The 15560-nt window shown below is 36.9% G+C and overlaps 1 protein-coding gene across 1 annotated transcript in view; it reads right to left on the bottom strand.

The window, feature by feature from the left end:
• The window catches only part of LOC131165777 (growth-regulating factor 9-like), a 41648-nt gene extending 36478 nt beyond the window's left edge, over positions 1-5170 (bottom strand). The window contains exon 1 of the mRNA XM_058123828.1: positions 4446-5170. The gene's annotated coding sequence lies outside the window, so the exon portion shown is untranslated. The remainder of the gene's footprint in view (positions 1-4445) is intronic.
• Positions 5171-15560: the final 10390 nt, after the last annotated feature.

Genomic DNA, 15560 nt, shown 5'->3' with positions numbered 1-15560 from the left:
AAAAAGAACTTAAGTGATCTAAGTTCCTCAATTCCAAATTTAGCATCCAAAACTGACTTTAAAGTTGCTACATAAGTGGGATCATTTCTTATGATGATCATGTCATCCACATAGACCAATAAAGCTGTGAACAAAGAACCTTTGGCATGAACAAAAAGAGAGTTATCAGCAGTCGATTGAACAAACCCAAGTTGTTGAATAACATATGACAATTTCGTATACCATTGTCTTGAAGCTTGTCTCAGACCATAAAGGGATTTAAGCAATTTGTAGACCATGGGAGTAGATGAATGTGAGGAAGAAGAAGCAATTGAAGGCCCCCCATTACTGTGAAAACCAGGAGGCAATGACATGTATACTTATTCATGTAAATCCCCATGTAAAAAAGCATTGTTTATATCTAATTGGTGAAGAGGCCAACACATGGCAGCTGTTAAAGCAAGAAGTACCCGAACAGTTACTGTCTTAGCAATAGGTGAGAAAGTCTCAAGAAAATCAATGCCTTCCTGTTGTGTATACCCTTTAGCCACAAGTTTAGCCTTGTACCTTTCCACTGTTCCATCAGAATTTAGTTTAATCTTATACACCCCCTTACACCCAATAGGGGTTTTACTAGAAGGTAATGTGGTAAGTTCCCAAGTTTGATTCTGTTCAAGAGTCTGAATTTCTTTGTCCATTGTTGATCTCCACAAAGGATTTTGAACAGCCTGAAAGAAAAATTGCGGCTCTTGAGGTAATGAGTTAACTGCCAGCAGATATGAATGATAACAAGGTTCTAAATGGGAGTAAGCGAGTCCTTCAGCCACATCATAGGCTGCACCTGAAACATGAGTGGTAGCACAAGCATAATCCTGTAAGTATGTTGGTTTAGTGGATTGCCGAGATGATCTTCTGATAGGTATTGATGGTGGTTCATGAGTTGATGTAGAAACAGGTATTAATGTGGGCACAAGCAAAGAAGGAACTGCATGAGAAAAATCATAATGGAGAGAAGAAACCTGAACTGGAGCAGAATTAGGAACATAATTTAAACAAGGAATAGACTCATCTTGGATAGGAATAGGAGTGACAAAAAAATCATTACCTAAGCTGGAAGATGCAAGATTATCAACTTTAGTAATTGAAGTAAAAGGATCTAAAATTGAGGTTTTACCATCAAGGAAAGGAAATATGTTTTCATGAAAAACCACATTTCTAGATATGAAAATTGCATTTGTGAACAAGTCTAAAACTTTGTAACCTTTTATGCTAAAGGGATAGCCTAGAAAGATACATCTCCTTGCTCTTGTTGCAAATTTGGATCTGTTATGTGCTAGTGTAGAAGCATAACAAAGACAACCAAAAATTCTTAGATGATCATAGGAAGGAGGACTATCATAAAGAATCTCATAAGGGGTTTTGTGAGATAGAGGTGTACCAGGAATCCTATTAATCAGATATGCAGCAGTTAAAACATAATGCCCCCAAAGATGTAAAGGTAAATGAGAATGGAAGATAAGTGACCTTGCTACATTCAAGATATGTTGATGTTTCCTTCCTACAATTGCATTTTGTTGAGGAGTCTCAACACAGCTTAAATGATGCAAAATGCCCCTTTTTGCAAAGAAATCACTCATGATGAATTCAGTTCCATTATCAATTCGAATAATCTTTACTTTCCTAGAAAATTTAGTTTCAACCATAGTGCAAAATTGTTCTAATATGGATTGAGTTTGTGACTTATGCTTTAACAAGTAAACCCATGTACATCTAGAATGATCATCCACGATAGTGAGGAAGTATTTGTAGGAATCAATAGTAGGTACAGAAAATGGACCCACAAATCACAATGAATCAAGTCAAAACAATTCCGAGAAGTATGCAAACTTTTATTAAAAGGCAATCGTTTTTGTTTGGCAAAAGGACAAACATCACAAAAGAAATCTTCACTTGAATCACCAATTTGTACATTACTTGACTTGAGTAAAAGCAACTTGGTATAGGAAGGATGTCCCAACCTCAAATGCCATATATGTGGCTGAGTTTTATTAATAGAGGAAACAGATGAAACAAAAGAAGGAACATAATTGCTATCTTCCAGCAGGTATAAGCCATTGCACTCTTTACCCTAACCAAGTGTGCTCCAATGAGCAAGGTCCTGGATGAAACACAAATTACCAAAGAAAATAAGGCAACAGAAAACAAATTTGGTAAGTTGACTAACTGATATAAGATTGAAGCTAAAAGATGGAACACAAAGAACAACATATAAGATGAGGTTTTCATTGATTTTGACAGTCCCAATATGTGTGACTAAAGCTACCACCATTTGGAAAATTTACATGAGTGTTCATTGTGGCAATTATAGTGGTAAAACAAGACACAGAATGCACCATGTGGTCAGTAGCACCTGTGTCTATGACCCAATTAGTAGTTCCAAAATAGGTTCGATTAATTAGTTTGGCTGAAAAAATGGAATGTGTCAAATTTGGACTGAAAATAGGGTTAGAAACAACACCTGACATAGTTTCAAGGTAATTATTAGCTTGAGGATGTGGTTTAGTGGCAGCCACACCAGTAATAGAAGGATCATTAACAGATGAACACACATCAACAGCTCCACAAACCAAATTTGGCAATCCATTACTAGTACTCACATTGGTTGCATGATAATTCTTACCAAAATTACTCCCAGCATTGAGGAAAGTCAACAATTGCTCACATTGAGCTTTAGAAATAGGACATTGAACTGACACACTCTCAGTTGCTATTCCTAGCAGATTGCAAGTGACCTGATTAACACTTGATCTTCCTTTTGGTTATATCCTGGTGGATAACCATGTAACTTGTAACATTTATCAATTGTATGTCCAAGCATGTTGCAGTGAGTGCATAAAGGTCTCTCCCTTTTGTTCTTTCCTTTGTTCCAAGAAGAATTTCCAGAGTTACTTCCCTTCGAGTTGGCATACATTGCTACTGAATCAGACTTGACAGTGTAGTATCCTCCATGTCCTACATTCTTGTGAGACTCTTCTTGAAGAACCAAGGCATGAATCTTGCTGATCAAAGGAAAAGGCTCCCATATCAAAATTTGAGTCCTTATAGTCTCAAAATTCTCATTCAAACCCATCAAAAACCTCATAACATAAGTCTTGTCATGAGAAGCATTTAAGGTTCTGATTGCTCCACAGGTACACTCTGATAATGGCTCTAGATGAAGCAGTTGATCCCACAGCTTCTTGAATCTTGTGAAGTACTCTGTAACTATCATCTGGTTCTGAGATATATTAGAGATCTCCTTCTAAAGATTGTAGATTTTAGGACCACTACCCTGTGAAAAGAGTTTTTGCAATTCAAGTCACATCTCTCTGGCAGTTTGACAATAAATCATGCTGCTAGATACATCAACGTGCATGGAATTGATCATCCATGAAATTACCATTGTGTTACAGCTTAACCAATCTTCATAGAAAGGAGATTCTGAATCTGGCTTAACAATTTTGCCATTAATGAAATCTATCTTCTTCTTGGCAGTGAGAGCTAAGATCATAGTCCCAGACCAAGAATGATAATTCTTCATTCCAAGCAATGGTTGCATAACCAAGATGTTACCTGGATTTTCATTCGAATTGAGAAAATATGGATTTGAAGAACTGGTTTCAATGTTTGGTGGAGAAATACGATTCGTTTGATCACTCAATTTAGGAGATGCCATGAATGATTTTCAAGAACTCAGTTGAGGAAGACAATCAAGAAATGAAGAAAATTCAGCTAGGAAATCAGTCAAGCTGGGCTAGCCGAGAGGCTCTGATACCATGTAAAACTGAATACTCCTTCTGATTTCATTGAAGCTGAAGAATCAGCAAAATTACAATGAATGAATGAATGTGAAATTACATATGTCCAGCCACAATATATATACAAGAGCTGGCTAACAGGTAACTAAAAATAAAACAATTGTCTGTTGAAAGTTAAATTGTTACAGCCATTTTACTAAAACTACCAATGATTACAAATTAATTATACCGCAGGCAGCAAATCTTCATAACCCATGCTCTGTTCTTGGATCACTCACTTGCCTTTCACTTTACTGATATCATTCCCAGCATCGGTGATTAGCTCATTAAGTTTAACAAAAACGAAACCCACATAGAAAAGAAAATTGATACCGTTTAAAGAAAAGAAAATCAGCATCATTCACGCAAAGCAATTACAAGGTATCTGTCTTCTATAGGTCTAATATTAGACATAAAACCCCTCCTCACACAAAGGGGTGGGGGAGAGGAAGATCAAAACATAAAACGAGCACACTGTAGCACCACAGAAAATATGAGGCCTAAAACCCATCAGCAAAAGAACCCTAGTCAATACACAACGAAATGATAATCTAATGAACTTAAACCCAGCATAAACCTGTAAAAATAAAATAAACAAGCAGAGAAAAAGAGAAAAGTGGAGTTACATACAGATTGGGTGATGTCCGAAGAGTCCGCCATTAAATGAAAATGCAATGTGGGTGGGCAGTGGGAAGGAGAAGGTGAAGAGGAAGAGGCAGTGGAGCCTTGATGGAGTTGAAGATGGGAAGTTGGTGGAGTTGAAGCAACCGAGCAGGCGTGAGTGAATGCAGTAGCAGCACCAATAGTCTGATGACCGCCTGCAGGGGCAGGGCTGCAGCCCGAGGCAGCAGTGGCAGCAGCAGCAGCAGCAGCATCAATCCCCAGACTCAGTTTCATCCTTGGACAAAAGCCTTGGCCAGCAGAATTAAAACTTTGCGAGGTCTTCATGTATGCAATATATATATATATATATATATATATATAGAAATAAATATTTACAGACGGACAGTACTGTTGGGGTGCGTCCCAGTCGCAACACATCTCAAGTTTAAAGCCTGCTGTCCCATACACCGCCAAGTTAAATCTTAATGGGTGTGGATTGATGTTGGTATGGTTGAATTCATCTCAAACAAATACGTAAATCAAATACAAATAAATAAAGGGTTCACCCTAAGGGAATGAAATCCAAAGCATAATAATATGTTCAAGTCTACCATTCTATTAAGAAGCTCCAGTGATCCCTATAAAAAAACATCTTTACGTCTTCAACAACTCAATAAAATTAATGTGCTTTTTTTAGGTGAGGGTGGGGAGAGCGGAGCTAGTAAATGAACAATATCAACACTAACAGGAGAGCGGAGCCAGTAAATGAACAATATCAATACTAACAGTGTGTACCGATCTCTCTCTCTCACACTCAACTCTATTTCTCACTCATACTCACGCTGCACCCAACCTAGCTGCATGCTTAAGAGTGTGTCAGATCTCGTGGCAAGTTCAGCCTTGTGCAGAGCTACAGCAGGCAACAATCCAGACGAAATTGGCGAAGAATGGACACTGCAGCGGAGAAATGTCCCATTCAATCAGAAGCGGGTCTTCGTGTTGTCAATGGATTTTTTTCGGAAAAAGTTGCTTTTTACCGGTTCAAGTCTTGTGCTTTTTTACAAGTACAGGACTTAAGTCGGAGTTTTCCCTTTGAAAATTATGTAAGGATATGTGGTTACATATTTTGGAATATTTAGTCGTCAAATTCTAAAATATTTCAAATGAATCCTCCTCTTTATATTTCTAATACTAGTGAATGTAGAATTAATTTAATACATACTTATTATTTAAAATGCAAATAGATAGACATGTAAAAGGGCAAGTCTTTGTATAATTTATCCTTTCCCTCTAGATCATATGGGTCCCATCTAACAATGAAAATTAAAATAATGTTCATTATTTTGCTTTCCAAATCGCAATTGTTATTTATTGGCCTAACAAAACTTAATCTCATTTTTATGATAACAAATTAAGGATACTAATTGTATTTTCAAGTTATATTCCAGGTACTATATTTTTTCACAAGCACAATGGTTAAACCTGATGAAAATTGACTAAAGCTAACCTTAAGTTCACAAGTCATGAAAAATATAAGCTTCATGACGTATTGATCAAGCTGAGACAACATTAAAGCGATACCACATGAAGACTTAGGATTTAAATGTAATTAAATATTCTTAAAATGACATGAACCAACAAGTTCCGATTGCATAGGATAATCTGCACATGTCAAGCGGACTCATCACAAGAGTTAGAGCTAAGAAGGTCAAGAAGGTTACGCAATGACTAATTGAGAAGTTGTTTGAGCAAAAGTCGATAAAAATCATGGATACTAAAGAAAATGACTTTCTTAAAGAGCTTGAGATGGTAAATTGTCTAAAGACGTGTGAAGCTGAAACTTTAAGCTAATAAGGGCTATTTGAGAAATTTTTATGGGCTAAATAGTGGGCCAATTGTGTCAATTAAGTATGACATGTGACTTACACATGTTTCATTAAATGACATGGCATGCTTAAAGTTATGTGGGGCTATTTTATTGGTCAGATTGATGTCATAGCCTATTTATATTGGTCGAACTGATATCATGGGTTTCTTTTATGTTCTATAAGTAGCCAACTCTCTGTTGTATTAGAAAGGAATATTTTTTTGGCTGAATACAATTCCAAGTGAGGTTTATTTCTCTTCAAGTTCTTCATTGAATTTTCACCGAACTTATCAAAGGTGCTACCTTTGTGGCGTTCATTCATTAATTTGATACTCTTGGTTTGTGCTTCATGTCAAGCAATAGGTTAAGGATTCACTACCATGTTGAATCTTATTTTGGATTTGGGGTTTTGATAAATCTGATCTGAACTTGGCTCTGATACCAAATGATGCGGAACCCCAAGAATGAATGTCCAGAGACACCAAATTAGATTTATCAAAACCCCAAACCCAAAATAAGATTCGATATGGTAGTGGATCCTTGACCTATTACTTTACGTGAAGTACAAACCAAGAATATCAAATTAATGGATGAACGCCACAAAGGTAGCACCTTTGATAAGTTCGGTAAAAGTTCAATAAAGAACTTGAAGAGAAATAAACCTCACTTGGAATTGTATTCAGCCAAAAAAATATTCCTTTCTAATACAACAGAGAGTTGGCTACTTATAGAACATAAAAGAAACCCATGACATCGGCTAATAAAAATAGGTTATGACATCAATCTGGCCAATAAAATAGTCCCACATAATCTTAAGCATGTCATGTCATTTAATGAAACATGTGCAAATCACATGTCATGTGCCATGTCATTTAATGAAACATGTGCAAGTCATATGGCATGCTTAATTGATACAATTAAGCCACTATTTAGCCCATAAAAATTCCCCAAACATTCCTTAAAGGCTTAAGGTTCCAGCTTCACACATCTTTAGACAATTTACCATTTTAGGCTTTTCAAGAAAGTCCTTTTCTTTAGTGTCCATGACCCTTATTGACTCTTACTCAAGCAACTTCTCAATTAGTCCTTATATAGCCTCCTTGACCTTCTTGGATCTAACTTTTGTGATAAGTCTGCTTGGTATGTGTAGATCATTCTGTGCAATCGGAGCTTGTTGGTTTATATCATAGAATCTCATGTAAGTACTTTTAAACTTTAAATTTGTGATTGAAGCTCTTAGGAATTAATACTAAACTTAGAGACCTGCTTATGATTTTGGAAAATATTTTTATAAAGTCCAAAATGCTTTTAAAAGTAAATAAAACAAGTTTTGGACTCAAAATATAAAAAACACTGAGTTACATAGTGTTCAGGCGGCTGAGGCTTATTGCTCAGGCGACTGAAATGCTTCTGTTAGTGTAAAAAGAAACTAGAACAAGGTCAGGCAACTAAGCTCACGAGTTCAAGTGACTGATATGTTACTGCCAATCCTGAAGCGCTTATTTTAAATAGTTCAGGCGACTAAACATATGGTTCAAGCAATTAAAGTTTGTGTTTTAAACTTTCGAACAACGTTGATTTCTTTCCAAAATTGAAAGATATGGTTTCCAAAATTAGAAGAAACGATAAGATTTCTTCCTAAACTATATAAGGGTTATTATATTCGCATTAGGGCAACAATAAAAACCAATAAACACGCATACACATTGAATTCTTCTTGATTCATACTCTAAAATAGCAGTTGTGTGTATTTTTGAGCCCTAAATGATTTCTGATTTCTATTACTGATTTTCTCAATCCACAAATCAGAAAACCTTCAAATTCTTAGTGAGCTTCAATTGCATATTGTTGATTAAGAGTGCATAGAGTTTATTATTGTACAAAATCTGCTATGTTGTAAGAGTATTCAACTTGTACGAACAAATTGATTTACTGTTTTTGCAATCGGACAACTCAGGGATAGAGTTATTGCCTAGCGAGAGGGTGTTCTTGTTAGAGAGGGGTCTCAAACCTTCCAACGGAAAGAGATTGCTCCACCTATTGAACAAAGTGGGTAAAGGAAAATCCTCACAACAAATTGCTTGGGGCAAGGATGTAGGTAGGAAGTCGAACCTTGTAAAAAAATTGTATGTTCAATCTTTTTTCCCTAACTCTCTTTAATTTCTGCACTTATTAACTATTGTGTATGTTTTAAAGTTATTGGAAAAATCTATTGAATGTTGAGATTTGATTGAGTTAACTTTGAACAACTAAATTGGTTGGTTAATATTGTGTATGGTTTATGTTTCCGGTTAAAATTCGGACAAGTGCTAAAAATCTTAATTAAGTTTTGGTTAGCGGAGGTAAAGTTAATTCAAGTTGTTTGATTGTTCATGTATGAGAAGGATACTCACTTGATTAATATTATTGAGTCTTGTTTTAATAATTTACTTGTTCATTATTGGAATTTTGAGTTGATATCTGAACTTGCTAAAGGTAAAATTGAATTTGTATTTCTAAATTTCATACATACTTAAGATTGTCTATTGGTATAGTCATTCGCTGCTTAGTTGATTGTGTTGTGATTGATATTGTTGAAAGGTTTAAAAATAAACTAATCTTCTGCGTAATAAATTTTAAAACACCTAATTCACCCCCCTCTTGGGACTACACCTGTGACACCCCCATATTCGTATAATTTTTTTTTCAATAACAAATAAATAATCACACGTTATCCATAACATTCACAAATCGAGCACGTCAACAATCCTACCACCATCCATACGACCTGACCCGCATTGGGTACCGGGTAGAAAGTCATTTTATTTATAAAACCTAACAGCGGAAGAGAGTATAATCATATCATCCAGAATACAATATCCAGAGTACTAACATACATATTTACACAATACTATCTCATACCCAAAAATAATACAACCCTAGGGAATCACACCTCCCTAGTCCAAACTCACCCTGTTTATTAGGGTTCTAGCTCCCTATGATCACGGAGCCCTATCACCTGACCTATCCCTGTTCCTTGAAAAATTTAGATAATTTGGATGAGACACATCTCAGTAAAAAGGAATAAATTATTTACAGTGTGTGGTCATATGAGTTCAATTATAACATGCTTTATTTTTCAAAACAACATTTCATCGGAGAAAATACACTGATATTCACATTCACATAATCATATAAATATACAACACAAGCTTTTATAAGCTTTAAAACCATTTCTCAAGTTTATTCATTTCCAACACACATAATTACCCGCGAAGTTCCTGAGAATAGGGAAGATGGACCGCCCATATAAGTAGCTTTCCTCTACCCTAACACGTTACGCAGCCAGGATTGGCTACATCTGATACCTATTAGGGCACTCACCTTACTCGATAAGCCCTCAGGCGGAGAGTTTCACTTCGCCTTAATTATTTATTTTATAAAACACACACTCTTTCATTTCTCATAATCATTTCCCATTTTAACTCATTACATATCAATGTATACATAAATTCACATTTATGTACTTTAGATAATACATTAGATCACATAATTCTCATTCTTAACATATTCACGATTTCTATACTGAGCATACCTCCCCAACGGCATCAGTAGGAATCTCACACACACACACAGAGTCTCCATACTGAGCATACCTCCCCAACGGCATCAGTAAGAACTTCACACACACACACACACACACATACACACACAGTCTCCATACTGAGCATACCTCCCCAATGACATCAGTAAGAACTTCACATACACACATAGTCTCCATACTGAGCATACCTCCCCAACGGCATCAGTAGGGACTTCACATACACACATAGTCTCCATACTGAGCATACCTCCCCAACGGCATCAGTAGGGACTTCACACACAATTTTCATACTAAGCATACCTCCCCAACGACATCAGTAGGAACTTCACAAACACACACAATCTCCATACTGAGCATACCTCCCCAACGGCATCAGTAGGAACTTCATACACACAATCTCCCAACTAAGCATACCTCCCCAACGACATCAGTAGGAACTTCACACACACACAATCTCCATACTGAGCATACCTCCCCAACGAAATCAATAGGAACTTCACACACACACAATCTCCATACTGAGCATACCTCCCCAACAACATCAATAGGAACTTCACATACACACATAGTCTCCATACTGAGCATACCTCCCCAACGGCATCAGTAGGGACTTCACACACACACACACACAGTCTCCATACTGAGCATACCTCTCCAATGGCATCAGTAGGGACTTCATATACACACATAGTCTCCATACTGAGCATACCTCCCAAACGGATTAGTAGGGACTTCACACACACACACACACACACACACACACAGTCTCTATACTCAGCATACCTCCCCAACAGCATCAGTAGGGACTTCACATACACACATAGTCTTCATACTGAGCATACATCCCCAATGACATCAGTAGGAACTTCACACACACACAATCTCCATACTTAGCATACCTCCCCAACGGCATCAGTAGGAACTTCATACACACAATCTCCCTACTGAGTGTTAGTTTTACCGTGATCCCAAGAGGGGGGGTGAATTGGTATTTTTAAAATCTATCTCCTAGGTATTCCTCCTAACAGCAGTATGTTCACAAGCCTATGGTCAATCTAGTGCAAATAATGTAAATATACTAAAAATTAAATAAAGCAGTTTAAACAATCATACAAGCATCAGAAAGCAGTAATGAAAGGATGACACGCAGAAATGTTATCGAGGTTCGGCCAACTGCCTACGTCCCCGCCTTGGCTAACCAGCACAAGGATTATCACAATAACTTGCTCACTTAAACAGGTGGAGCGGCACCTATACAGACCAGGTCAAATTATCACAGGGCTGACCTCAACCTTTACCAATCCTTACTGGACTGGATTACCACCTCCTTAGGCCACGCCTGGAATCTCTCAGATATACAATCAAAGGTACAATACAAGAGTGCTTTCACGTAAAGCAGATTTGTACCACAAATGCGCACAAACACATACACCACAGATGATTTAATAATGTAAGCTCAGTGTGGTCTAAGTAGTTCAACACTCAAACAATTTTTCTATCAGCGTAGTACACACGTGAGAGTGTCAATAATAATCTGTGTATTTCAGAGTATTCAATCAAACGTGTTCACACAAAGTATCAAACAAGCCTCAATAATATCAATCAATAGAATGTCTCAATCCCGTGAATATATATATATATATATGCTTGGATTGCAAGATATAAGTAATCTTTGTGTTTCAACAAATGATATAGATTTGAATGGATATTGCTACAAAGATTAATATAACACACACAAATATCTTTTCACAAGAATATCAATATGAATACTACAAGATATTTGAATATGTTTGAAAATAGTTTTGCAAGTCAAATGCAAATACAAACTTCCTAAGTTATTGCAATGAAAATGCAACACTTGGAAGTTTAACAAGTCTTCTTAGGATAGGCTTATTAGAAAAGCCTCCTAATAATACCTAGGTTATGCTCTCGTTACAAAAATCGATTCAAGGGACTTCAAACAATGAGAGCAAACCTTTTAGAATACACACTTAAAGCACTTGCAAATGATTTTGAACTTTTAGAAAGAAGGCTAGAGTGTTTGTAAGGAGGTATGAGCACTAGGAATCAAAAGAGTGTATTTTTGCTCTAGAGAGAAGATTCTTAATCCTTTTTTCTAATCAATAATTAATCCACCAAATGAAAGAGTATATATAGACATACTGAAAATTTTGACCGTTGGGGACCTATTAGGGATTATTGAAAAAGTTTAATGACATTTAAATCAATTTAACCCTGTTTAAAATTATTAACCGCGGTAAAAAAATAGGAGCAACTCGAGAGGTCCGGTCGACCAGAAATGGTTCGGTCGACTAGGACTCAAATGGCTCGGTCAACTAGGGGACTTTTGAACTGAAAGGCTCAGTCAATCGGGGAGGGAGATTTCCCAAACTTCAAGGTTCGGTCGACCAGGCCTTTTTGAACTGTATGGTTCGATCGACCAGACGGATGGGAATTCTCCCGAGGACCCTCTGGTCGACCAGGTAGTTGGAGTACAAAAATGGTTGGTCGACCGGGAGGTCAAAATGTTGACTCTCAGGTGGTTCGGTCAACCGGGGTCAAATGAACTACAGGGTCTCGGTCGACCGGGACCTTGGTCAACGGTTGACCCAGGTATGGTTCGGTCGACCAGGCAAAAAATGAACTAATTTGGCCGGTCGACCGAAAGTGCACCAAGTGTGCATTTTGGTCTCGTTTTGACACAATCAAGCCCTATTTAAGTGCCTAACAAATATATGTGAAAGTGTGAGTGTCCTAGGGGCACTTGGGGTCCAATTTGAAGACACCGAAAAAGTCTGGTGTCGGTCGATCGTATTTCTATGGTTATATTTGGTTTGTATCTGGTTTGAGCTTACAAAATAAATCATATATGTGATGTGTGTGCTTATTACAAACCGAATACCCTAATTACTATTACAGACACATTTCACTAAGATTATTACAATTAAAAGCATGAGTTTGTCTTCAAGCTTTTGAGCTTTCACGTGCCATTGATGATATACTAATATGAACCTGCACATGAACTAGATATTTATTAAATACAAGAGTATTTGTCATTATCAAAACCAGGGCGTGACCTATAAGGTCAACACTGAGTATACCTCCCCAACGGCATCAGTAGGAACTTCACACACACACAATCTCCATACTGAGCATACCTCCCCAACGGCATCAGTAGGAACTTCACACACACACAATCTCCATACTAAGTATACCTCCCCAACGACATTAGTAGGAACTTCATACACACAATCTCCCTAGTAAGCATACCTCCCCAACGACATCAGTAGGAAAGGAATACCACCCACCCACAATTATTGTGTGGTGTTGGCATATCATCACTCATATTTCAGTATATCTCAATTCAATTTAATATAAATATTCTCATCATTTTCTGTGCACATTTCTTCATCTCATAATAATATATATCATCTTTCACATATTTCCATATTTTCCAAAATACTCATATCAGTAATTTGTACAAACTCTTTTTCATGCAAATAATCTCTACTCACGCGTAAATATCACATTTCATTATTTTTCACTAATCACATAATCATTCTCGTTTCAATATTTTCTCAGAAAATACACATCGTTATATTCCACATTTTACAATATAAGTCACATACCACACAATTTTCATTTAATATTACTCACATGCCATACAATTTATCTAATATTTTATATCATAATCATTTTCAGGGAAATTACCATATGCTCATTTTTACATATTAATTTAAAAAGTAATTCTAAAAATGCTGCTATAATTATTCGTCTTGCCTGGTTTACTGAGAGTCTCGCTAAAACCCCAAATCCTACGCCCTTGGCGCCCAAAATTCAACTCCTAAAATTTACATTTTCCCTAGATTAATTAATCTATTTCAAAATAATACCTATCTAACCTTCCCCAGACTCCATATACCTCAAATTAATATTGAAACTAACATTTAACAGTCCCACTTAATTTTCTAAATTTTTCCTGCAGGTCTCAAATTACACCCGCGGTGCTCACCCGGACCCTAAATTTTAGAAATCCTACTTTAACCCCAGATGCTCAATATTTTAGCATTTCTAAATTAATACTAGTTAATTAAAAATAAGTCTCTTAATAACCCCCATACCCCAAATTTGGGGTTTTGCCCACGATGACCCCACAAGAATTCCATCCCGCTAGACTTGTAAAGAATCATCCCTAAATTCTCGTAGTAGTGTCCGTTCGTCGATTGAGCTTATATTTTGTAAGAAATTAAAGAAAAAAAGGAAATTGGCTTACCCCAAGAGATACGCCTACGCCGCTTCTACCACCAATCCGCTCCGGTAGAAATGACGACAGCAGAGAATGGAGTCCAGCGGTATCTTCCGATTTTTGATCGAGCAAAAATCCGCTACGAAATTGAGGAGAGAGGGAGAGAGAATGAGAGGAGAGAGAGGGAGAGTTTAGAGCTGCGTAGGAAAACAAAAGAAAAAAGAAGAAGAAGAAGAAGAAGAAAGAATTAAAAAAGAAGCCTCCTGAAGCTTAAAGAAGCTTCAGAAGAGTATAATAATAATAATAATAATAATAATAATAATAATATATTTAATTAATATTAATAATAACATATTTATTAATAAAAATAAAAATAAAGTTTAATTATTATTATTATTATTTTCTTTTTCTTTTATTTTATTTTTTTAATCTGATTAATTAATTAATTATATAATTATTATTATTTTTTTGGAATCACTCCACTAATCCTTAGTACGAGGAACACTAATCCCCTGTTTCCCATCCTTAGTAGAAATACTTCCAATTTTATTAATTACCCTCACTTATGGCGGAGGAACACCGTGGTTACAACGAGGGTTTTAGGAGATTACAATTTTTCCAAAATTCTCCCAAAGTCATTCATATTTCAAAACTAAAAATCCTATCTATCCTACGTTATACTATACAAATAAAAATACACAATATTATTCTTTTCACTTGACTGACTCAACTCTAAGCTCCACTGAATAAGTGTGGATATCTCTGGCGCATCTAATCCCCTAGTTCCCAGGAAGCTTCCTCAACGACATGATTGCGCCACAAAAATTTCACCAATGGAATCTTCTTCGTGCGTAGCTCTTGTTCCTTCCAGTCAAGAATTTGCACTAGCACTTCCTCATGAGGTAAAGTATCACCCAACTCCAGTGCTTTATAATTGATCACATGGGAGGGGTCTAGGACGTATTTCCTCAGCATAGAAACATGGAATACGTCATGAATCCTAGATAGGACCGGTGGTAATGCCAAATGATAGGCAACTGAACCCACTCTCTCAAGAATCTCGAATGGTCCAATATACGTAGGGCTCATCTTACCCTTCCTCCTGAACCTCATAACTCCCTTCATCGGCACCACCTTCAGGAACACGTGATCTCCTGCGTCAAACTCCAATTCTCGCCAACGACTCTATACTATTTGGATCCTGAGTCTGCTGTATCAGCTCTAACGCCAATATCTGTCTCTCCCCGATCTCATCCCAGTACAATGGGGATCAGCACCTCCTGCCATACAACACCTCATACGGTGCCATCCCAATGCTGGCCTGGTAGCTGTTGTTATACGCAAACACGAACAGTGGCAAACATTGCATCCAACGACCTCCAAAGTCCAGCACACATGCTCGCAGCATGTCCTCGAGAATCTGTATCGTCCTCTCTAGTAGAGTTG

Source organism: Malania oleifera, chromosome 10 (genome assembly GCF_029873635.1).
Source record: "Malania oleifera isolate guangnan ecotype guangnan chromosome 10, ASM2987363v1, whole genome shotgun sequence".
Taxonomy (NCBI): Eukaryota; Viridiplantae; Streptophyta; class Magnoliopsida; order Santalales; family Ximeniaceae; genus Malania; species Malania oleifera.
This window is presented reverse-complemented; position numbering and strand designations above follow the sequence as displayed.